This window comes from Marmota marmota, unplaced genomic scaffold (assembly GCF_001458135.2).
Source record: "Marmota marmota marmota unplaced genomic scaffold, marMar, whole genome shotgun sequence".
NCBI classification, from domain to species: Eukaryota; Metazoa; Chordata; class Mammalia; order Rodentia; family Sciuridae; genus Marmota; species Marmota marmota.
Genome location: NW_026000153.1, coordinates 1,831,497 through 1,858,115, shown reverse-complemented (window position 1 = coordinate 1,858,115; position 26,619 = coordinate 1,831,497). Strand labels below are relative to the sequence as shown.

Genomic DNA, 26,619 nt, shown 5'->3' with positions numbered 1-26,619 from the left:
GATTTCTGATAAATATTATAAGTCACAGGATTTTTTCTTTAGTATTTGATAGTTGTAGTTGGACATAATATATTTTTTTATGTGGTACTGAGGATCGAACCTAGGCCTCACACGTGCTAGGCGAACACTCTACCATTAAGCCACAACCCCAGCCCCTCACAGGATGTTTTTTACTCTCCTGAAATACTATTTCCCCCTCATAATTGTAAAATTATAAAATAAACAATATCTTCTATTTTTACTGAGTGACCAAGGAAGAATTTATTAGTGTTGCTTCAAGGAGTCCCTTTTGAAGAGTTTTCTTTCAGACTTCTCTGCTGAAACACACACACACCCCTACACATGCTAATTTAATTAAAGTCATCAAGTGTATCAATAGAAAAAAGTCTCTATAACCTCTTATTCTTTACATCTCTCTTTTCACTGAATCATGCCTGCACACCACTGCAGATATTCAGACTACATTACTTTAATTTCGTTTTTAGGTCAGTTGTCCATTGCATCCCACCTTTGATCAATTACTTCAAGATTCATCTTGGTGTTTTCCCTAATTTAATGAATCCTAAGCATTACTCTAAACCACTACTGGAGTTCAAATAATAACCACTTTATATGTAATGTATTTCCTTTTTCTACAGTTTCTATTGCATTTAAGACTCAAGAAACATTCCTGGAAACTAGATGAGATAAATATTATCTCCATTTTTAAGATGAGAATAGTAAGACCCAAAAAGGTTGAGACATACTAGAGATTGATTTAATTGAATGACCCTAAACCCTGCTCATTCTTTGCAGCTGTATTCATAGATAATAAGCAGCATTTCCCAAGTATTATGCCCCCAATATCACCAAAATGATCTCGATATTTCCCTAAAATAGAGAGAAGGAGAATACCCTGAGGCTGGAAAGATAACAAATAGGGACATTTTGTAAAGGACTGACAAAGGGCATAGGAATACTATAAGCTGCGTTCTGTCACTGAGGGCATGTATATCAATAAGTAGCAGATATACAGAAAAATCATGGAACCAAATAATTTATTTTGACTAGAAGAGTGTTGAGTATGAAAAAAAAATGTTTCCAGTTCTAGAATTGCTACTATGCAATTTGGTTTTATTTTAATTTTAGTCCCGAAGGAGCAGAGACACAAATTTCAATGGGTCAACACCAACCATCTCTCATCACTTCCATTGCTGTGACAAGTATTCGAATGAAGTAATGAAGGAATCAGAAACATCCCTGAGAAACTTGGAAGTGGGTGCAAAATTTAGGAAGATGGAAAAAACTAGGTTGCCAGTAACAACCTGCTCCAGAATAAGCAGGTGAATGAAACACATACATGCAAGAACAATAATTGAAATTATTAAGCAAGCAGGATTAACAGTAAAAAATATCCATTAGAAACTATTTGTAGTCAGGAGGGTCCAGAGATGGTAGATGCTACTGATGAGCAGTATTAAAATATGTTTCACACTTTATTTCCTTATCCATCTCCCTAAACTGCAAAAGGTAAAAAGAGACATTACTAACTTTTTATTATTGTTAGTTCTTTTCCATTGAACTAACAACTGAAACCTAAAAGAGAAGGAAACATTAAATACAAAAATTTTCCTGTCTTTCAAATTACCCATCTTCTTTTTTCTCTCATATTCTTGCTTAATCTTTTAGAGTAAAAATACCAAGAATTAAGGAGAAAGTTGAAGAATGGTAAGAGACACATATTCTAATAATGTCCCTGAACATTATGCAATTCCAAAGAAGTCTATGATCATGATTATGTTACTCAGTTTGAACTGCTATAACAAAGCATAATGGTCTTCTCTTAACCATGCATTATAAGATACCCTTCCCCATGGATGTCCCAAACCACAGACAACAGTGAACTCTATATAACTGTTTCTTCCTATACATATACGCCTAAGATAAAGTTTAAGTTATAAATTAGGCATAGTAAAAGACTGATAATAACAACTTAGAATAGAGCAATAATATATTACCATAAAATGTAGTGTCTGTCTGTCTCTATCTTGTAATTCCTCATTGTACTATGGTATTAATTTCAGATTACAGATGACCACAGGTAAGTGAAACCATAAAAACTAAACTGCTGCTAAAAAGGCACTTCTACATCACAGACTAGGTGGTTTTATAAACAACAGATATTTATTTCCCAGAGTACTGGAGGTTGGAAGCCTGAGATTAGGGTACCAGTATGGTTGGTTCCAGTGAAGGCATTTTTCTAGTCTACAGAGTTCTCACTGTATCTTCATATGGGTAGACAAGAGAGCTAGAGGGCGGTCTAGGGTTCCTTTTATACAGGCACTAATTGTATTCATGAGGGCTCCAATCCTATGATCTATTAACCTCTCAAAGGCCCCATACCTCCTAAAACCAACACAGGATTAGGGTTTCAAAATATAATTGGGATTTCAATATATAAATTTGAGGGATACACATTCAGCCCATTATAATGGTTATTAAATGAATTCTAGATTCAAAGAGAATCCATCTATTCCTAATATATTTTCCCATTTCCCAAATAGTTTTTAAATTAAAATATCTGGCAAAACAAGGGGAAAGATAATTCTCCAGCAATCACTATAGCAGTCCTCCCTTATCCAGTTTCATTTACCCATGATCAACTGTGGTCCAAAAATATTAAATGGAAAATCCCTGAGAAAAAAAATGCACAAGTCAGTCTTAAATTACATACCATTTGAGTTACATGATGAAATCTCACACTAATCTGCTCAGCTCAGCCTGGGACATGAATTGTGCCTTTATCAAGTATATCTATACTGCAAAACACTACCAGCATATTAGTCACTTAGACATCATAGTTACTAGATTGACTACTTAATATTGCAGTGCTTGTATTCAAGTAACCCTTATTTTATTAACAATGGCCCCCAAAGCATAAAAGGAGTGTTGCTGGCAATGTAGTTAGACCAAAGAGAAACAATGAAGTGCTTCCCTTAAGTAGAAGGTAGACGTTCTGGACTTACTAAGAAATTTAAAAAACTCCTATGCTGAGATTGCTAAAATATATGGTAAGAACAAACCTTCTACCTGTGAAATTGTGAGAAAGGAAAAATAAATTTGTATTCGTTTTGCAAAAGCAACTATAAAAGTAATGACATAATGCATGATTAAAGTGGTAAAGATAAACTAAACTTATCTATTTCTGCTTTCATTTTAAAAATCCTCTAAAAATGCAATAAATACTTGTATATGTGTGCGTGTATTATTTTATAAGGCATAAATTTATAAAGATGGGGATAAAAAGAGAAAAATTCTTTGGGAAGCTATAAAACATATAGACAAAGGAGTCACTGACTTACTAAGACCCAAAGAGACAAACTCTAAACCACTTCATCTATACAAAAAAAAATCTTTCAAAGCTCAGGAATTTGCAGCAGAAGTACCAAAGGTGAGGGAAAGGACAACAAGGAGATTGGGATAAAAAACTATTTCCATGTGTACGCCAGTTCCCACTTTCACTCTTTCTGCCCTTTACCCTCTACCACAGAGAAATGAAAACTAGAAGGTTATTTTCTTGGAAGACTAAGATATGTTACTGAACCAAAGACAATGAAAATATATGGAAAATGGGATTATTAAGTGCCAAGACAAACCCTGTCACCTGATTCTTCCTGTAGACTATCAGAAGTCTTTAGCGAGCCTGGTCTTTACTTTCTAGGCAGATGTGAAGTCTTCTCTAGAGAATATGATTAGTTGACAGAAAAGACACAGGCATGAAGATCAGGTTTACTCTAAACAATCCAACTACAGTGAAGCTCAATATGCATTCAGAGCCTCCAGACTTTACCGTACTACTTTCAACAAGGAGCGAAAAACCTTGGGATATTAGGTGACTGAGAAAAGCCTATAACATGAAAAAGACTAAAATAAACAACTTTAAAATGTACTTAGAATAATGAAACTATTCTAGTGAAAAACCAACAAAAATTAAAATTCTCAAAGAAGAAAAAAATATATTATATTTATAAACTAGAATATTATTGCCATAGGAGATGAACATTTCAGGGGAAACAGCTCTTAGAAAATAAAAAGACAAAAGCAGAAACAAAAAATTCAATAGAAATTATAAGAAGATAAATTCACAGTAACACCACAAAACACAGAAAATTAGGAGAACTGATTTAAGGACATCTAAATAAGACAAGCTCTGCAAAGAAATAACAAAATGGAGAGGAGGCAAATGTTAATGAAATACTTAATGTTTCCAAAAACTGAAAACTGTAAGTTGTTAGACTAAATGGGGCACTGAGCACCCGAAAAATAGATGAAAATAGACTCAAACTAAGATACTTTGCTGTGAAATTTCAGAACACTAGAGATACAGAAAGAAAAAAAAAATCACATGTCAAGGATAAGAATCAGCCCCACGTGCCTGCAATCCCAGTGGCTCTGGAGGCTGAGGCAAGAGGATCGCAATTCAGTGCCAGCCTCAGCAATTTAGCAAGGCTCTAAGCAACTTAGCAAGACCCTGTGTTATGTTTTGGATGTGAGGTGTCCCCCAAAAGCTCATGTGTGAGAAGATACAAGAAGGTTCAGAGGAGAAAAGATTGGATTAAGAGAGTCTTGACCAATCAGTGAATTGATCCCCTGGTGGGATTACCTGAGTGGTAACTAAAGGTGAGTAGGTGTGTGGCTGGAAGGGGTGGGTCATTGGCGGCATACATTTGGGGTATATATTTTGTATCTGGCAAGTGGACTCTCTCTCTCTCTCTGTTTCCTGACCATCTGGTGAGTTGCTCCTCTCTGCTACACTCTTCTGCCACGATGTTCAGCCTCACCTCCAGCCCTGAGGAATGCAGCTGGCTGTGTATGGACTAAGACTTCTGAAACTGTGAGCCCTCAAACAACTTTTTCCTCCTCTACAATTGTTCTGGTCAGGTCTTTTTAGTCACAGCAATGAAAAAGCTGACTGTAACATCCTGTCTCTAAATAAAAATTTTAAAAAAGGGCTGGGGATATGGCTCAGTGGTTAAGCACTCTTGGGTTCAATTCTTAGTACCAAAAAAAATGTTAGGAATCAATGATGACATCTAAAGATGAAAGACAATAAAACAATGCCTTTCAAAACATTTCCAGTCAAAAACTCATTACCCTGCTAAACTATTAAGTGTTTCATTAAAAATAATTTCCTGACTTGCTTATAGTTTCATTAAACTATCATAAACATGGTTTATTTATTTAAATAAGTAAAAATTTATTTAAATAAATAAAACATCCCCTGACCCAAGAGCTACTGCATAAAACATAAAAGTAGCAAAATGGAAGATGTGAGATACAAGAGCCTAACTCAGAAGAAAGACAAAGGAAATTCCAAAGATGGTTAAGAAGTGTGCATCAGAACAGAGAACAGGGAATGCATAATAGACAGGCCAGAAGGGTCCAGGAGTCATTCCTCTAGAAAATGAAGTTGGGGGCTAGGTATGTGGCTCAGCAGTAGAGTGCTCACCTAGCATGTGCAAAGCCCTGGGTTCAATCCTCAGCACCACATACAACAAAATAAAGATATCATGTCCAACTACAACTAAAAAATATATTAAAAAAAAGAAAATGAAGTTGATAAATTTGAATTAATACACTTAAATTTGATTTAGACAATTAGTAGGGATTTGGTGGTTAAATTATTGATAAGAAAAGTAACAAAATTATAATCAACTTCTTAAGTTAAAAACAAGTAGCTCTTGGGTCAGAGGATGTGGCTCAGTGGTATAAGGCTTGCCTACCATGAGGCTAAAAACCTGGGGAAGACAAAGTTATCCTTAATGATATGTTTCATTCAATTCTTCTTTATGCATATGTACTATGACATGAAATATGTTTTAGTAAAACATTCAACTAAAATGTAACACATAAACATTAATATTTAAAAATCTGTAAAATATAAAGAATATTTCCACTCTTTAAAGATAAAATTATTCTCTACATTTGTAAAGATGAAGATTCAATTTACACCAAAGGAAACTTTTCAGCCAATCTTACTTTATTTAAATCATCATAAAACTGCTTCTACTTTCAGCCATGTTTATCTGGTGTCAACCTAAATCATTTTCCTTAACTGGCACACTACCAATTCCATTCTAATAAGGAACTGAGGCTCAAAAATCATTGCCCTGTCATCAAATGTAATTCAGCTTGTAGTATTATGTTATACTGAAACATCTTGCTATATAAAATATTTTATAAGCTAGTAGAATAAACTCATCAATTTAGAATATTTTATTCTTACCTCACTCAACTTTTGTTTATACCACCCTCTAAAGCAGGGAAGGCAAAGCACTACATTAAAAATAAGCAAAAAATATATAATTTTGATGGTTAAAAACAAAACAAACAACAACAACAACAAAAAAGGTGGGAAACAAATTCTGTTCTCCAAAGCTTCAATGCCACTCAGTCCTTCCTTCTAGGCACGAATGCTCAGGTAATGCGGCAGGAACACCGGCAACCTCAGAGAATCCTCACATGGAACATGCCAATGTCAACATAGTCCACAATTAGAAAATTTTTATTCTATGTAACCAGATGAAAAACTTGCATATGATATTTAAAGTTTTAGATGTTTAGTAAGTCTGAAGAGGTCCTACCTGGTGAAAACAAAGATTGTATCCTATCGAAAATGAACAGATTATTTAGGCTTTAACCCCACATTTCTACTATGATTTTCTGTTTATAAGAAACATAAGCAATATGTAATTTATTCCCACACTATTGAAAGAGCACTCTAAACAGACGAAATCACAATTGAACAATGGTACTATTTTAGTATCTTGTTCTCACTGCGACAACTGGATATCCTTGCCAGGCTTCACTTTTGGCAATTAAAGATATATAGTACCATGTTTTGGAAAATTTGGGAACATAAACTAAAATTTAATAATCTGTATCTTTCAAAAACCTGTAAAAGGTTGCATACAAATACTATTTTCAAATATTACAGAATATTTTACAGGTTGGTTTCTATAATTATACTTGTTTTAACAGAACTCCCTTTATATATTTTGGTTTCAGAAAACAGCATTAATAGCATATTTTACATTTAGACTCACTGAAAATATTTGCCTGGTGGCTTAGCGACAGTTTGCCTGTACACACTCAACATGGGTAGGCCTGGAAACAAAAATGAGGAAATCACCTCACCTTGCCTCTTATTTCCACACCCCTTTTCTCCAGGTCTGTACTTTCCTTCTATTCTAATTCCCAAGTGTTTTTTTGTTTGTTTGTTTGTTTGTTTTCAATACTTGCAAACTGTCATGGTTCTTAAAAAAAAAAATCAGCAAGGCTTTAAACATGGCAACAAAATTCTATGCTTTCCTTTTTTTGGGTTCTCTCATACCCACTGTTTAAACATTGTCCACACTAAATTAACAGATTTTGTTAAAAGGAAAAGAAAAAGCAAAAAAGAGGTTATACTTTATTATTTATTGACCTTCCCTTCCACTTGTAGAATTAAATACATCAGCACAATAACTTACCTTGTTTCCTCAAATCTCAGAAGGAAATCTGCTGCCTTCTTCCTGATACCTATGCAATGAGTTATGTCCCTTCTGCCTACTGTGGGACCATGATCCATGAGTTATTCCTCTTTTGTAACTTTAATATCTCTTCTTCATCTGATACTTCAACATCTATAAATGTAAACATCTTCCCCATCTTATGTAATTATTTTTTAAAATCTATATTTTGAACCCCACTTCCCTTTGAAGTTATATCTGACATATCCCTCCTTTGTCCCACCACTACAAGCTTCTCTACAGAGGGGCCTGCACTGTGCATAGACATCTCTTCATTCTCCTCTCAGCTACTGCTCTCTGCAAACTTCTCGAATAAGATTAGGAATGGCCTGACAAGCCAATCACAACTTCTGACCTTGTCCTGCTTGAGGGCATCATTATTGAGGCATCCCTCAGGTTTCACTGTTCTCATGAAAGATTTTATTTACTTCTGGGGTTTCAACTAGTTTCTACCTGATGATTTCTACATATTAGCTATAGCACTCACCTTTCTCCAACTGCCTTCTTAATGTAGTTCCCCTGGAGTCCCACAGATGGTGACTTTAATTTAGCATTTTCAAAACTACTCACCCACCCAAGCAAGCCTACATGCCCCCCCATAGCTTTTGCCTCTCATGTGTATTATGACATCACCATCTGCCTATTCTCTCCAAAGCTTATAAGCCCAGAATTGTCCAATATTTTTGTTCTCCCAAACCTCTAGATATTTAATTCTTCTCCAAATCTTTTCCAGCTTCACAAAACTCTCAGTCATCTCCTTACAATTTCCACTCTGTCCTTTTGTTAAAAGTTTTTATTCTTTGGGCTAAAAGTTTTTGTTAAAAAGTTTTTATTTTCTTTGGCCTAAAATTTAAAAAGTCTCTTAACTACTCTCCCCCGACCCTTCCCCACCATAGTCCATGCTCCACACTATGTCCAGAAGTACAGTATGGTATAAAGTGTAGTGCTCAGACAGAAGGAACAACAACAACAAAAAAAGCTAGATCTACAGAGATTCTCTTTTTTAAAACAGGGCTTAAGTAGTGCTATTTCTAATGTGTTCTCACAACAAAGTGGCCCTACTTGGAAGAAGCTTTTATTGACCTAACCTTTAATTAACAAAGCTTCATTATCTTATTATAAGAAAATATGCAGTGTTATAATTGAATAATCAGAACTCTCTGAAAGTGTTTTTATACATCTAGTAAGTACTAATAAACATAAAATAGTACATAGGATATCACTGCCACATTAAATACACAAATTTGAATATTTTTAATATTTCAAACTATATAATTTTTAGATAATGAATTTCATTGACAGTTTATATTCAAGATTACATTTCCTTTATACAAGCACTTACACTAGATTCATATCACATCCAATGAAAAACTGGTTCTTAAATTCAGTCATGATGGAGGTGACTCCCTCACCTATCCACTGCTATCGAATATTCTAAGCCACCATCATCTCTGCTGAAGTCCTCACCAGACCTGTTTCCTTCCTTTCAGTCTAGTTTTCAACAGAACTCTTCACAGGGTTCCTAGAGTTATCATGTCAAAACATAAAACAGATTTTGTTACCCTCCTGCTGAAACGATCCAAAGGCTTCCAACAGTACTTGGAGGAATAACCACACCCTTGTCCACGGCCTGCCAGAGCCCTGGAGATCTGGCACCCCATCTGTGGACCTCTGTGAGTTCATTTTCTACAACTCCCTCCCCCTTGTCCGCTCATCTCCAGTCATACTGACCTCCTTTCTCTTCATCAAAAGTATCCAGTTCATTCCCTTTCCCCAATCCCCATCTTTATGATTTCCTTTCTTACTGTTTGAAATCTCTTCCAGAGAGTCACATGTATATTGTTATTCTTTTTATTCTCAGAATAAATGTCATCTCCCCAGAAAGTAAAGTCAAAAACCAACTAAACCAGCCCCACCTCACACACAGCCTGATACTCTCCACCCTCTTAGTTTCATTTTCATCATTGTCCCCATCTGAAATTTACTCTGCTTGTTGTCTCTTCACTAGAGATTCACTTATGCTTCTGTCTCCTCTCGCACCAGGACAGTGACCTGGCATTCAGATATTTACCAGTGTCCAATGCCTATCAAGCTAAGCTTAAGCTCATATTTCCTTGCCCACATCTCCATAAAAATGTCCAATCGGCATCATACACTCAACATTTCCAAAACTTATCACATTACAAATCTAATCTTCCTCTATATTCCCTCTCTTAATAATATCATCCAACTGTTCAATTTCCCATATTCTCTCTAATCTGCCAACTAGATCTTTCATTTTGATATCTCCTATATTGTTCAAATAACATCCCCTTTTCTCTATCTCCACTATCTATGCATTAGTTCATATTCTTATCTCTCACATTTAAATCTAAAACCTATTATCTTTTCTTACTTCTCCTATACCTCTTATAATGTGAATATGGCTTGCTCTTCCAAAACTTAAACTGGAGTCTAATCCCCATTGTGAGATATTAAGACTATGGAAATTTAATTCAACTATCATTTTAGAAGTACAATCTTTGGGAGGTGATTAAGATTACATAAAGTCATCAAGGTGAAGCTCCTGAGTGAATATTGGTAGCTTTATAAGAAGTGGAAGAGAGACCAGGATACAACATGACATGATCCCTGCCGTGTGATAACTGACACTATCCTGGGCCTCTGCCAACAAACAAGCCATCAGCAGATGTGGTCTTAGACTTTCAGAAACACAAACAGACCACCCCCACACACCAACTAAAAATTTAAAAACCCTCTTTTAAAACTTACTCAGTATGTGTTATTAGAAACTGAAAATGGACAGGGGCAATCACCAATAACACCATCAGAATAAGCTTTCCTAAATGGGACTACAACCATGTTTCTTGGGGGCCATTCTGACTTGGCTGTGGCTCTCAGCAGTTTCTCCCCTGGTTAAAATTACTCACTAGTTCCTCATCCCCTATAAACTCCAAGATCCATAATATGGCAATAAGTGCCTTCATATCCTCCTGTTAACTGTCCAGTCCAAATTTCCCTTCTAGACTCTTCTAATACCAACTACATTAGACCATTTGCTATACCCTAAACCCATTATTCAAACTGCTATAACTTCATCTAACTTTCCCAACTTGTCCCATCCTATCAGATTTAGCATATATGGCACTTATTGTATAGTATGTATTATAAGTCAATCCTTATTATTCATAGACTTTTTATTTTATAAATTAGCCTATTTGCTAAAATTTATTTGTAAACCACAAACTAATACTCAGAGAGCTTTTGTGGGTATGCTCAGAGCTATAAAGTTTGAGTCCAACCAATATTTCACAGTTGCAATTGAACAAAGTGACACTTTGCTTTCATGTTTCAGCTCTCATAGCAAAAACAAGAGTCCTTTTCACTCTATTTAGTGCCACATTTTTTGTGCTTTTTGTTTGTAAGTTTGTTGTCTAAATAAAAGGCCCCAATCATAGTACTGAAGTGTTATCTGGTGTTTTTATTTATTTATTTATTTATTTATTTATTTATTTATTTATTTATTTTTAAGTTTTCAGCAGACACAACATCTTTGTATGTGGTGCTGAGGATCGAACCCGGGCCGCACTCATGCCAGGCAAGCGCGCTACTGCTTGAGCCACATCCCCAGCCCCTTATCTGGTGTTTTTAACACAGAAGGCTGTGATGTACATTATGGAGAAAATATATATTGAAGCATGAGTATTAGTGAGGTTAGCTCAATGTCACTGACTATCAACAATATACATTAAATAAGGTGTCTCTGAACAGAAACATACCCAAAACAAGGTTATGTATTGACTAGTTCATAAAAACATTGTTACCAAGGGCTTACAGGAAATTAATCCTGTATTTCCCCTAAAAGAAATAGTTCGATATTCAATAATTCGGTGTTTGCAGCAACTTTATAGACCATAGTTACCATGAATCATGAGAACTAACCATATTTTAAATTACATGTCTATCTATAATACAAAATTGGTGAGCTCTCTTGAGTATATATACATGGTATCTCATTCATTTTGTACTCTTAATTCTGTATTATACCAAACACATGCAGTTAATATTTATTGATAAAATTTTAAAATTATGGTTTCAAATCACTACAATGTGATTCACCTTAAATATTTAGAATTTATCATAAAAATACCCATGTAGGTCAACTGCTACACACGCCACCCATCTCAGTGAGGTCTTACTCAATTACAGAGGTAGTGGTCTGAATGTCATCATCCACTCCTGCTCCTTCACCTCCTTTACAGCTAAAGACTATGCTCTTCAACTTCAAATCTAAGCCAAGTATGGTGGCGTATGCCTGTAATCCCAGCAGCTCAGGAGGCTGAAGCAGGAAGAGGAAGATTCCAAGTTCAAAGCTAGCTTCAGCAACTTAGTGAGGCCCTAAGCAACTCAGCAAGAGCCTGTCTCTAAAGAAAAGGTAAAAAAAGGGCTGGGGATATGCCTCAGTGGTTAAGTGCCCCCGGGTTCAATCCCTGGTACAAAATTTTAAAAAAGTTCAAATCTAAAATCACAGGTTTAGATTTGGAAATGGAATGGAAATGGAAAGGCATTCCCAGATATTTACTTTTTCTCAGGTCAGTTAGTTCTAATGTGCTTAGGCCTAAAAACTATTAGACATGTCTAGTCAAAGTCAAAGACTGAACATTCATGTTTATAGTTTATGGTCCCTCCCTCCTGAGGTCTCACTGAAATTATAAAATGGTACATTAAGAAAACGATAACAGGGCTGGGGTTGTAACTCAATGGTAGAGCACTTGCCTAGCATAGTTCTTACATAGTTCTCTGGGCCTCCTTAGCACCACATAAAAATTAATAAACAAATTAAGGACATTGTGTCCATCTACAACTAAAGATTTTTTTTAATTATTTTAAGAAAATAATACTTGAAGTTAGATGGTAGGGTATTGAAAGAGAAAGAGATTAGCAAACCAAAGTATTAGGAAATACCTGGAGGTTAGGAAGCAGATAAGTGAGGCTTAGCTATCTGGCAAAAAGGTAGACTTCATAATCTGAAATTAATCTTCTCATGAAACATCTAAAAATACTTAATAAAATACCAAAAACATCCTCACAAAAAAAAAATAATAATTATTTTTAAATAGTAAGTCACCAAGAAAATCCCCTTGGGCAAAGACGAAGGGGAATAACAAACTGGTAAGCAGGAGCTAAAATCATGCTTGCTCTGTGTATTTGCTAATTTCAGCACCTAGAAGTTCAGAGGCAGCTAGGTAGGCCATAGACTGGAAAAAATGGAGAACTGCAACTTGAAACCCTGCACAAGAGGCCAGGACTAACTCCCACCTTGTAAAAGAATAGTATAGTAAGAAGCATGACTGCTGGCCAAAGAGGACAAGAAAATTAGGCAGTCTCAGTTTGAAGTCCACATTAAAGGGAAGAAATGTCACCTGAGAATTTGTAATCACAGCCTACACTTAAGGATTCAGGATTCAAATATACCTACCTGATTCAAAAAACCCCAAGCAGAAAAGTTACAGTGATCCTGTGTTGGGAGTTTCCCCAGGTGCCAAAGAAAACCTCAGCAAATCTCTGGAGAAATGTGCCCTCTAACCTGGCTGCACAGAATTCCCTTGAATAAAAATGCAGCCAGGGGGAGAAATGAATGACAGTAGAGGGGGTAGAGAGAGAAGAGGGGAGGGGAGGGGAGCGGGGATAGTAGAGGATAGGAAAGGCAGCAGAATACAACAGACACTAGTATGGCAATATGTAAATCAATGGATGTGTAACTGATGTGATTCTGCAATTTGTATACGGGGTAAAAATGGGAGTTCATAACCCACTTGAATCAAAGTGTGAAATATGATATATCAAGAACTATGTAATGTTTTGAACAACCAACAATAAAAAAATTAAAAAAAAATAAATTAATGAGTTAAATAAAAAAAAAATGCAGCCAAGCAAGAGTGCACAATTCAAAAATCACAAAACACTAAAGGAAAAAAAGGTAACTGAAAACACAAGGAAGTAATGCTATCATTGTAGAAAGCAGGTAAGACTGAATAATCTTGTAATACAAGACTTCACAGGCAAGCATAGTTCTTCCATAGTTCTCTGGGCCTCCTTGCAAAGTATATGTATACTCAAATATTCTTTCTTTACAGTATAGTCACTAGTTATATGCCTGGTTGAAAACATGTCTTCTAACATATGGTATAATTTTAAAAATTACAATACCACACCTCTCCCAAGGCATTATTTGGAAGTGTATTAGGGCATTTTTTATTGTCAGTGACTATGAGAGAGAACAGGGGCACAAAACATTAAGTAGTGTCCAGGACAATCCCAAGACCCAAACCACAGTACTGCCAAAAATGCCAGTCATGAATTGTTGAGAAACACTTTACTAATATAACTCAATTGGAAACTGTTGCAATGATTAAGTATATGGATTAAGGACAGAAATTTAATATACATGGTGCATTCTTTCTTCCATACTCAATTGTTTATAGTGTAACATTCATATTTTTTAAAGTTTACCTAAAAAATAAATTCATCATAAATAAGCAATGGGAAGGGAGAACTACCTTACTCATTAACATAAATCCCTTCCTCCAGATATAATGGGCTATTCAGAGAACCAAGGAAAAAGCAATGCACTTGACTACCCTCGAATTTCTAGGCTCACAGAAGCAGTCTCTTCAAATATTTCTTAACTAAAATATTTCAAGAATTAAAATGAATTTACTAATGCTAGTTGTGTGTTCATGCTGAAAGCACCAGAGGTCCCACTGAAATTACAATTGCTTTTTATCCTGTGACAGGGTTTTGCAAAATTGTGGAGGCTGGCCTGACATAAAGCTATTACAGTGATCCTGTTAAAATATTTTAAGAACTATACTACATTAGAATATTTTTGGTTTTCTGCCATCTGGAATGTTTAAATTTCTCTTCTTAAACCCTAGATTTCCATCTACTCAACCTAATTCACTTTTTTCCTTACTATAAACTCTCTTTTCTAACTACATCTTTTTATTTCCTATCTGCACAACCACACATCTCATTCCTACCTAAAAGCCTTCACTCATGTTACTCATCCCATCTAAGTATGCTTTATTTTTCCCTTGGTTATTCAATACCTAATAAATTTATGGCCCAACTCCTACTTTTGTAGAATCAATTGTAGAGCTAAATGGGCCTTCAAACTTGCCTCAAAATTAATTCAATCAATTCAAAATTAATCAACGAGTCTCTCCCCACAGGTGAGAATTTTTTTCTGAATTCTTTAAGAACTTATAGTGTGTTGCCGCAGTCTGGCTGGGCACAAAATCACGAGCCACCACACAGCTTGTAGATTCAAACAGCAACTCTTTATTCCCGAACTCACACCAGCCGTATACAAACACGTTCTGGGGAAATCCACGTTCTCTGCCCAAATCCACCTCCACTGGGCTTCTGTCTCCCAAAATATACTCTGAATCCCGTGAGAACTCAAGGGGAACTCAGGCAGCAGGATACGCCCTATTCCCAGCAGGAATAATCTTAAACCTTAAACCTGGAACCTAAACTGGGAACGCCCTAAACACGATTATCTTAAACCGGGAACACCCTAATCCGCCTTGGTCCTTGAGCAAGGTCACCTACATTCAATGTCACTGCAACATGGGGTACGCTGGCAAGGAAATTGTCATACCTACTTGGCTAATGGCTCCCAGCAGTGTGTTGTACATAACACCATTTATATGAACAACTGTTTTCTCCTAACACATTTAATAGTAAAAATAATAAAAAGCATAGCCTATGATGCTTGGCTAGAGGAAATAAAGACGTGGTTTCTTTTCTCAAACTTATATAAAGCAATCCTTATGTGAAATTTCAGAATATATATATTCATATTTACTTTTACTGAAAATTTCTACTTGATAATAACAAATTCTTAGTTATTCTTTTTGGAGTTGGTGAAGGAAAGAGGGAATTCCAGGTTTGGATGACAAAAGAAAGGAATAAAAGAAATGGCAGAGTAGGAATAGAAGATACTTTCAGTACACACTTAAGAAAGGTTCTGACTAAGACACCCAAGACATTCTCAAAAATTCCTTTTAGTATTTATGAGCACTTTATTTTGGCCCAGACTGGAAATCCTCAAAAGTTTCTTTCAAGAAAGTAGTGATGACTGGAAACTAATTATATATTACCTGGTATTTCCACATTGAATAAAATGTTGATAATCTAATATATTTTACTTTTTGTTGTTGTTGTTTTTGGTACCAGCGGTTGAACACAGGAGCCCTTAATCACTGAGCCACATCCCCAGCCCTTTTCATATTTTATTTCGAGACAGAGTCTCACTAAGTTGCCTAGGCCCTCCCTAAAATGCTGAGGCTGGCTGTGAACTTGCAATCCTCCTGCCTCAGCCTCCAGAACTGCTGAGATTACAGGTGTGCTTCACTGTCCTACCTAATGTTTTAATTGGGTGAATGTTAAACCTTAAAAGAATTTGTATGGATTCATTCATAATCCCAGTCTCCTTAACCTTATTTACCCTATAATGTCTTAAACTCCTTCATAGAAAAAATGTGTCTACCTAAGGTTTTTTAGGAACTTTATACTAAAGTTTGGAGAGGGTATACTGTGACTACTTTGTCTCACAAGATATTGCAACATTCTTGGGCTAGGGATGTGGCTCAAGTGGTAGCGCAATTGTCTTGCATGCATGAGGCACTGGATTCGATTCTCAGCAACACATAAAAATGAAATAAAGATATTGTGTCCACCTAAAAAACTAAAAAATATATTTAAAAAAAGATATTGCAACATTCTTAAAAACATGGTTTAAAATTATTCATTTATTCTCCTTCATAAGGAACACTAACTTAAGAAAATCAAAACAATTTAATCAATTTGGATAAAAATATGCATGATCATTTTATTTCTAAAATAAACAACATCAATGCTTTAATTTTTTTCACTGAGTTACCTAAGTTTCTTATACAAAGGACTATTTAGATATTTAAAAGATGAGAAAGAGATAAATTATCTATGTTACTAAAGTTAAGAATTCTACAAAATATTTTATCATGTACATAGAACATACCCAATCTAGCAATAAAAAGAAAGATATTCACTTGAAGACAGCTACATTCATTCAAAAGACTATTATGTGAAAATGGACCTTTATTCAAAACAAAATGTTACATTACCAAACACTATTTAACTTTGGTACACTTTTAGGGGAAACACATGAGAAATAAACCAGGACTATGTCAATTTCATAAAATCTTTAAGTTGGAAGGAATCTGAGATTACCCAGTTCATTTTGCCACCCAATATTTAATTCGCCTTAGTAAACACGTTGAAATGTCATGTAAAATGATATTAACTTTAGTCAATGGTTATTGAAGTACTTTAAAATCAAGATTCCTTTAAAAATGTCTACTAAATGAGACCTTCCTCTTATATTATAGGAAAAAGAAAGCTGTGAATTAAGCAAAGGCAACTAAAAACATGTTTATTCAACCACTATTATCCACCGTACATTCAATACTGTACCCGACTAAGAAAAAAGATAAAGACATTTACCGAATACCTGAAACATACCAGACTCTGGGCTGTGATTTATATTAGCCATTAAAATTTTACTTCAATCCTGTAGATATTATACCCCTATTTTAGATAAGAGGCATACTGAATTCAGCAGCAACTCCAGACTTTTCTACCAGATAATTTATTGGGTTTTTTTTTGGAAAGCAAAAATAATATTTTAATTTCGTTCTTAACCATCATTGCTAATGGGTCATGTATGTCCTTTGGACAATGTTATCACTTCTCAAATTTTGGAATTAGGTTGACACTGTCAATCTTTCATTTCCTATTCCACATTGGCGTATATCTCATGATACTGATGTATACTTCAAATTCCACCATTCTGGGACAGATAATTTATTGTTGATACTAAATATAGCCATGTGTCCTAACTAACATAAAAGAACTAGAAGTTAGAAAAACTGAGGTTATAACCTCGTCTCTAACTCCCCTACCATGTTAAGAGATCAAAGAATAAACTATATTAACTAATTTCAAGGAATTGTATGATTGAACTATATAAAAAACTTTATGAACATTATTTTCCCAGTAAATAAGATTTTAAATAATATTTTTCATGATTAGTAAAAATCAGTATTTCTCTTAGCAGAAAATGAACTCATCATTAAACTAGTCATGTTAGAACAATATTTATAGTAATAGTCTATGGTAATTTACAAACTTCCAGTATAGTACTAAATAAAATTTCCTGAAACTTCCAAGACTTTGTGAACAATTGTGGCATTAGTTCTCACTATATCACTATGTTAGAAGATACAAAAAGGAGCCTGCATGGTGCTGCTACACTTGTAATCCCAGTGACCTGGAAGGCTGAGACAGGAGGGTCACAAATTTAAGGCTAGCTTCAGCAACTTAATGAGACCCTATTTCAAAATAAAAAATAAAAAGGGCTAGAAATGAAAAAATAAAGAGCTGAGGATGTACCTCAGTGTTAAAGTGCTCCTAGGTTCAACCCCAGTACAAAAAAATGTGTGTGTGTGTGTGTGTGTGTATGAACTTCAACTGGAGTAGTTCTTCCAGTTCCTTAGTCATTTTTTTGTACAAAATATAATTTCTTTTTCTTTATGTATAATGTATTTGATGCAAGACCATGGTAGTTATACTGGTCTTTATATTAAAACCTAGTTCAATGATTTGGAAAGACTTTAAGAGACCAAGTGACAAAAAACAAACAAACAACAACAAAAAAAACCCTTAAGGGTGAACAAGGTAAGTGTTAACAATTAAGGAGTCATAAAATACACTGTTTCACATTCCAAAGCTGGTTATCAAGGACAACACACTAGTTAAGAATGATGAGCCAGAGCTCCTGCCAAGATGCATCCTCAAGAAAAGATTGACGTATGAACATATATTTATACTTTTAAGTAATTATGTACTATATAAGGTACTTTATGACTCTTCACTAAATCAACTTTCAATCAGCCAAAACCACCACCAATCCGATGAAATTATATTAGAGGGTTTTAATCATGATATATACTGATATAGGCGTACAATTTTTTGTGGAACGATACACAAAAATTGGTAATACATACCTTTACAACTGTGTTTCTCAAGCCCAGGACTACTGACACTAGGGGCCAGATAATTCTTTCTTGTGGGGGACTGTCCTATAAAATTGTTTGCAGAACCCCTGAACCCCATGAACACTAGAAGCAATCCCCCTTAGTTCTGACATTCAAATGTTCCTAGGGGAGAAGACCAGCAAAATCATCCCTGGTTGAGAAACACTAGTTTAGAAATGAATGAGGATGAGGAAAAAGAACTTTTACTAGACCCTGTTCCTTTTTCTGAACCATCTGAACTATCATGATGGGAGGCTGATTAATATCCTGTCCCTAAAAATCTATGTCTTAATTACTAGAACCTATAAAAGTTACCTTATTAAGAAAAGGAGTTTCTGGATGTGAAGTAAAAGATCTTATGAGACGAGAAAGTAAGAGACACATAGAGAAAAGAAAGGAGAAAAATAGAGCTGAGAGATTAGAAATGCTGGCCTTTAAGACTGGAGTGGTACAGCCACAAGCCAAGGAATACCAAGAGGCACCAGAAACCTGAAGAACCAACAAATGGATTCTGCTCTAGATCCTTCAGAGAGAGCATGGTCCTACTGATAACTTGATTTTGGTTCAATAATACTGATTTCTGATATCTGGCCTGTGAGAGAATAAATTTCTGCTTTTATTTATAAATCACTAAGTGTGCCAATTTGTTACAGCAGCTATAGGAAACTATTAGAATCATAAGGATTTCATTTTGATTTTTAAATCTGATTTTGGATCCACAATGAGCAAATGAGATAATGTGTAGAGAACATTTAACATAACAAAAGGGAAAAAAAGGTAAGTCCAAATAGGAAAACTGGTCATATATATTCAAGGTTCCAATGAACAAAATACTTACATCATTCACTCACATGAATACTTAAATCATTCACTCACTTCCATACTTGCCATTTACATAAGTGCTGTATTATAATTTGTTCCATGCTGAAAAGATAAATTGTGGATGAGGTCAATTAGTGATGGCTTCTTGAAGAAAAAATAAGAGGGCAAAGGACGAAAAGAGTATGGATATGAGCAAAGCAATGCTAACCAATGAGATGTATGTCACAGTGTGGATCTGGCTTAAATACAGACCAGGAAGGCAGACTAAATTCTAGGGTTATGGTTTTCTAAATGATATAGGACCTATAAGTTGTGCTGAATGATTTGATTATTAAATAGAATATTCCATAGTGTGTATTATTTTCACTCAAGTAATGCCTCCTGGGGACTTCAACAATATAAACATGTTCCTGCCCCACACCAGACCTACTAATTAGAATCCTTTAGTGTAGGATAGTTCCAAAGGATTGATGCCCACTTAGGTAGAGAACTCCCACATCAGAGTTACTTTATGACAAAATGACCAATGATCTATAAAACAAAATAGATATCATAAACAGTGGGTGGTAGGCAGGGGGTAATAGGGACTGAACCCAGGGCTTGGTGCATGCTACCAAACACTCTACCCACTGAACTACATTCCAGGGCCTTTTTGAGTTAGGGTCTCACTAAATCACCCAGGCTGGTCTTGAATTTGTGATCCTCCTGCCTCAGTCTCCTAAGTAGGCTGGGATTACCCCACCCAGCTTCCACTAAATATGTATTCTTGATGTATGCATTTAACTAAATCAGCTTAGCATTTTCCTATTTTAAAAATGTAGTCCCTCTGAGTTTCACCAATTCCTTAAACTAATCTCTCACTCCTCAGTTTTCCTTTCTTAAATATATGGCCTTTAATCTACTCAGTCATTGTCCTCCTCCTTTCTCACAAATTTTTGGAAACAGACCTATGTGCCTCCAGCTTTTAACAACATCTATCCGACCCTACTAAGATCTATATATACAGAACAGAGGAACCACGAAAAAGTAAAGTTCCATTAATATAACAAATAATACATCAAAATTTATGAAAACTGCTTTGACACACACTTGTCTTAATAAACAAGTACATTTACCACATTTTACAAAATATTTCTTCCAAAAATATAAAATTATGAACTGGGTCTATACAATCTTTACTCAGTGCTACTAAATAGCTAACAAAGCACTAGGCTCTATGAAGGATACCAAGAATACGAAAATTTCAAGTGATTTAGAAACACCTTTGTAGGGGTTGAGTTGGAGTTCAGTGGTAGAAAGCCTGCTTAGCCTGAGACAGTCACCAAATATGCACCAGTAGATGGGTTCAGTCACCAAATATGCATCAGTAGATGCACCAGCATGTGTGCAGGTACACAGGCACACAGGCACAGTAAGCAACCTTATAAATACTAGAAGAAAGGGGGCCTGGGAAGGTGGGAGAAAAACTAAATAGGACCCTAAAAGGAATCTCTTTTTAGTGGGGATAAGAAGAGGGAAAGGCCCAATGAGGTAGTCTCATGAGTGTTATGGTTTGGATGTGAGGTGTACCCCAAAAGTTCACATGAGACAATGCAAGAGGGTTCAGAGAAGAAATAATTGGGTCATGAAAGCCTTAACCCAATCAATGAATAAATCCCTGAGATGGGATTAACTGAGTGGTAGCTGGAGGCAGGTGGGGTGTGGCTGGAGGAGAAGGGGCATTGGGGGCTTGGCTTGGGGTATATATTTGTATTTGGCAAATGATCTCTTTCTCTGCTTTCTGATCATGTGAGCACTTCCCTCTGCCACACTCTTCTGCCATGATGTTCAGCCTCCCCTGGAGCCCTGGAATGGAGTGCTGTGTATAGACTGAGACCTCTGAAATTTTGAGCCCTCAAATAAACTTTTCCTCCTCTACAATTGTTCTTGTGGGGTGTTTTATTCACAGCAGTGAAAAAGCCAACTAAAGCACATGAGTAAAACCAAAACATAGCAATAAATGTTAGTGTTCAGATAAATAAATTGTACACTAGCTCTTTACCCTCTCATAAATATCTATATAACTTTATGCAGATTTATATTTCCACCAGCAATGTGAGAGCACTTGTGAACCTTTATCCTCTTCAAAAGTGTTTATGGAACTTTTTAAATCTGACAATCTAACAGGTGAAAATGGTATCTCATTGTTTTGCTTAATATTTGTATTTTATGTGAGGTTGAATGTCTTAACATATGCTTAAGAACCATTTGAATTTTCTTTTCTGAAAATTATCTGTTCATGATCTTTGCCCATTTGATGGTTGATCTTTCTCTTTCTGGCTTGCAGATACTCTTTATATATTAAGGAAGTTAGTCTTTGTGATACAAATTGCAATTATTTTCCCAGTTTCTCCATTATTATCATGATATTTTCCCCCTTTACATACACATGTACATATATGTGTATATACATACATATATATATCTTCCTTAACCAAACTGTAAATTCCTCCCATGAAGGACATTTCTTTTATACATCCCTAGGAAAGTACTTTTCAGAGCTTTAGACCTGAAGATCAAGTAAGAAGGGGGAGAGATGAGTTTTGGGGAATGACCAAGGATATATATCAATTATCACAGGGGCACAGTAAGTACACCAAGATCTGGTAATACAATATAATTTGTCAAACAGGGAAGAAATTGGTACTATATGACTCCATTTCTAATTGTCTGGGCTAATACCATGAAATCATAGAAGCTGCTGGCTGCCATATTTTCCATTAAGAGGAATAGGAATTGGTCCTCTGTAGCCAGAGAAGAAATAAGGCAAAAGCATGGTACAGAATAAAAAGATGTAGTGTGTTCTACTAGCACTGGAGTTCCCAAGCTCCAGCACTGAGATTCCATGAGGCATTCACTACATTTTAATAATAATTCCCCACTCTGCAACAGGCCTTACCCCCCCCCCATCCTGGTGATTGAACTCATTGGTACTTTACCACTGCCCTTTTTATTTATGTATTTTTTAAATTTTGAGACAAGGTCTTGCTAAGTTGGTTAGGGCCTTTATATATTGCTGAGGCTGGCCTTAAACTTGCAATCCTCCAATCCTCCTGCCTTAGCCTCCTGAGTTACTGGGATTACAGGTGTGTACCACCCATGCCCAACTCCCCTATTATTTATATAGAATGGACTTTAATTACTTATGACCAAAAAAAAAAAGCCTACCATATATTCATATTTTATAATAGAATATTTTAACAGCAAAAACTCAGGCAGGCCATAATCTCAGAGTTTTAAAAATGATTATTCATTTGATGATAGCTATGTGCCAGGAACATGTCTTAAGTTCTTGAAACACAGAATAAAACAAAAACAACCAGATCACTAGTGTCACAGGGTTACCTTCTGGTGAGAGCACACAGATAATATTATAAAAATTCCAAATAATGAAAATGTTTTACAAAAAACATTTACAAAAAAAGTAATGAGATAGATTAGTCTGTGCTATCATTCTGGAAGAACGGTTAAATAGCAATGCTTTTGAGACTAGATTCTATTCTATTCTACTCTACTCTACTCTACTCTAGGAAGCAAGCCAGTCATGTAATGATTAGGAAAAGAGTTCCAGACCAAGCAAACAAGGAGTCCAAAAGTCTTACGAGTAAACGCTGGTATTACTGGGAAAAAAAAGAATTGCAGGATTTTGATGGAATACAGTAAAAAGGAGAATGGAAAAAAAGTTTTCAGAGACCGGAAGGTCTAAGAGGAAAACACATACGTTGATAAGGTAAGTAGAGATGAGATCATGTATAGGAGCTAATGAGTTGTGAAAGGATTTGAAAATAAACTTTTTAAAGAAAACTCACTGTACTATCTTTTAATCTCATTTTTTCTTAATTATTGATAATTTCAATTTATAAGCCTTTAGAAATTACCATCCTCAAGTATTTAACACAATCCGAAAGTTAGTGAGAAATATATTTTTACTAGAATACTATATAAGGAAGAAAGGAAGGAAGAGAAAGGAACTTTAGAACAAAAGAAAAACCATATTAAGGGAAAAAAGGAGAACAATCCACAATGATAGGCACTACTCCAAATTTTGTCCTTTTTGTTATTCCATAGATGAATTTACAATGATAAGAATTATAAAAACATCTTCAAATTATTCTATCATGATTAAGGAAAGTCATAAAACTTGAGTTGTCTTAAACTACTATAAATGCCAAATCGCTTGTTTACTGAGTTCACTACTATGAATTGAGTATTGGCAAAGTAAAATACCATCAGGTATAGAAAGAGTAAAAAACAAGACTTCCAACTTTGTTATACTTTATAAGAATAACCACAGTTCAATGGTCAACAAGGTGTAGGCTTTACTCTTTATCTTTATGACTCTGATAAAGGATGAAATTCTCTTTTGTAGTGAAATGAACACTAAACTTGGTTACAAGGGATATTTCAATATCTCCTCCTCTAAAGCTTTTAAAAACAGCAGACCAATCTGCTTAAAGAGGTTTGGATATAATATACCTCACAGAAGAGAGATAATCTCTCCAGATCCTTTCAGACAATATCTGTGTATTTCAAGCATGTAACTAAAGCTACAGTACTTCTAAGATTAATGTCAGTAAAGTTAGATCTTTGAAAACTATAACAGTCATGATTCTTTTCTTGCATACTATGTTAGATCCTCAGTTAGCCCACTTAGTAATAGTCCAAGAAGAACACTGTTAAAATAATACAGCATATAAAGAGAGGTACTTTGTGTGTGTGGAGTGAGTTAAAGAAAGAAAAGTCATTAAACACCTTGATCAAGACTGGATTCTGAGAGCATCCTCCTTAGTACATACTTTCCAGCAGTTTGGCAAAGTGCCCAAGATAATTAGCAGCCAGTGTAGGCAAAGGAGGGATTTGGTCAAGCTAAACTGTAAAGTCTCCCCCCAGTGGTCACACACAAACAGAAAAAAGAAAAGAAAAAAAGTGTGGGAAAATCACTGCAGCTTCTTTGAGACTGACCAATATACTCTAAGCAAAAATGATCCCTACAAAATAAAATAAAAATTTTAATTCACTAGCACCATATCAGTAGAGCTATCTCTCCTGTTATCTGCTCTTGTGATGCAGTATTTACATATGTGAAGACTAATTTTGGTAAGAAAGAACCTATGGGTAAAACAAAACTAGAATAATTTTTTTCAGAGCTGACAATATCTCAAAGCAGCAGAGAAAAAGGCATGTGTTCATTCTTTCTGAAATAAAGATCAGCACATCCCTTCCAATTTAAGTATTTACTTGAAGCAGAGGTATGATACAAATTTAATCCCTCATCATGTGAAATACTTTGGAAAGTAAAATTAACAAAATTTTCTTTACCAGAAAACTAGGTAACTTACATTAAATCATGTAAAAACTTCAAATGAGTCCTCTTGACTCTTTTATTTATTTATTTATTGGTATTTTTGTAACAGGCTTTGATTAACATGAACCTTGTGTTATTTGAAACTTCCTCAGCAATAATTTGCTGATGCTACCCACTTTTAATAAGGCTCAAATGTCAAAAATGCAAAAGGGATTTAATTTAAACATCTGTTTTCTTTCACTAACCATTCATTATTCAATACTGAAGAATAATATAAAGGGATGGTAAATTTTCAAACAGCCAACTTAATGTTAAAAACAGTTTTTTGTTTGTTTGTTTTTAAGGTAACACAGCTTCTCAAGATTTTTCTTGCTTATCCCAAGCTAAAACAAGGTGGGGAGAAGCAGTCTGGGTGGTCTGATAGAACAATTTCAGCCTGAAATGAGACTCCAAAAAGCAAATTGCTCCCTCCAATGTTTAAGAAAAATGATTCATTTTTGAAAATCCAACAGTTACCCTAAAGCGGGTGGGGGAATTCTGTACTGTGTAAAGAGGTGGACATGCAGTCATTTTGATTTCTAGGTGGAAAAAGAATTCAGTGGTATCAATAAGGACATACACACTCCTTTCACCCTGCGTGGTCTCTATAGGACAAACTAGAGCAATTAAAAGTGTTACCATGTGTGTATTATGTAACCGTAGTCTAGAAGAAAAAAAGCATGGGCCTTAAGGAGTAAAACATTGAGCAAACATGTATTTAAATATGTATTTAAATGTATGATAGATTTAAGATACAAATGACCTCAAAATGACACAATCACTAAAGTTCTTTATTTACAGTAATCAGGCCCTGAAGACAACTATAATCAGGCCTGGATGCTTATCATAATTGCACAGTAGACACCTAAAATAAGCAGTACGTTATTAGCTGAGGTCCCTTGTTAGACCTATGTACCAAAACTATCTCCTCATTAATAACAGTGTATTATCTCGCCTAATGCATTTGACAAATGTAAGCTTCTGATCTATTATTTCAAAGATTTCACGGGAAGAAATGAATGCTAAATCATACTCCAATTGAAGAGCATTTTAATGCCGCCACCCCCCTCCCCCGCAATGTTCTTGGCTATATTACAAGGTAGCCAATTCAGCAAGCATGAAGTAATATTCCGACAATTCTCAAAGCCATAGGAAGAGGAAAACGTGGCTAACCTGACCTTAACCGGCTGTTTATAAGTAATGCGGAGAATTTTCTGAGCCTCCCGGTCAGTCTTCAATTCTCTTCCTCGCCTCTCCCTCCCCCACCTACACAAATGCACGCCTCAACAGATGAAGTTTAATAGATATAATCCCAGGAGCTGATAGGATTGAGACTAAACTCCCAATAAAGTATCAAAAAGTCTTCTGCAAAAAAAACACCCACCAATCAATCCACAAGCTGTCATCACACTGTCCGATCCTTCAACCGACTCCCTCCTGACCCCACCCCCACCCCCCGCCCTGAGAGAGAGGGAGGGAGAGGGCGAGGGGGGCCCGGCACCTTTCTGGTTCCGGATAAATGTACCTAAAATCAGGGGGCACGGTCTCTGCAGCGAACGCCCCCGGAGCAGTGCGTGCTCTGCCCACAACCACTTTGGCCAAACAACTGGAAGCTCGTGCCTCGGAAGTAGCAGCAGTAGTTGCAGAAAGCCTCCTCCCCGCCGAACTCCGAGCTCGAGAGAGAGAAAGAAACCGGCGGAATCGCCCCCTCTCGGGACTG

The 26,619-nt window shown here is 35.7% G+C and overlaps 1 protein-coding gene across 8 annotated transcripts in view; it reads right to left on the bottom strand.

The window, feature by feature from the left end:
- The window catches only part of Pals2 (protein associated with LIN7 2, MAGUK p55 family member), a 162,160-nt gene that overhangs the window by 92,301 nt on the left and 43,240 nt on the right, over positions 1-26,619 (bottom strand). For 2 of the 8 annotated variants that reach the window (XM_015490135.2, XM_015490134.2), the window contains exon 1: positions 26,425-26,613. The exons of 4 other annotated variants lie outside the window; for them this stretch is intronic. The gene's annotated coding sequence lies outside the window, so the exon portion shown is untranslated. Of the gene's footprint in view, positions 1-7,176; positions 7,760-26,077; positions 26,298-26,424; positions 26,614-26,619 lie in introns of those variants that run through there. 2 more of the 8 variants (XM_048786348.1, XM_048786347.1) reach the window with 2 other exon arrangements.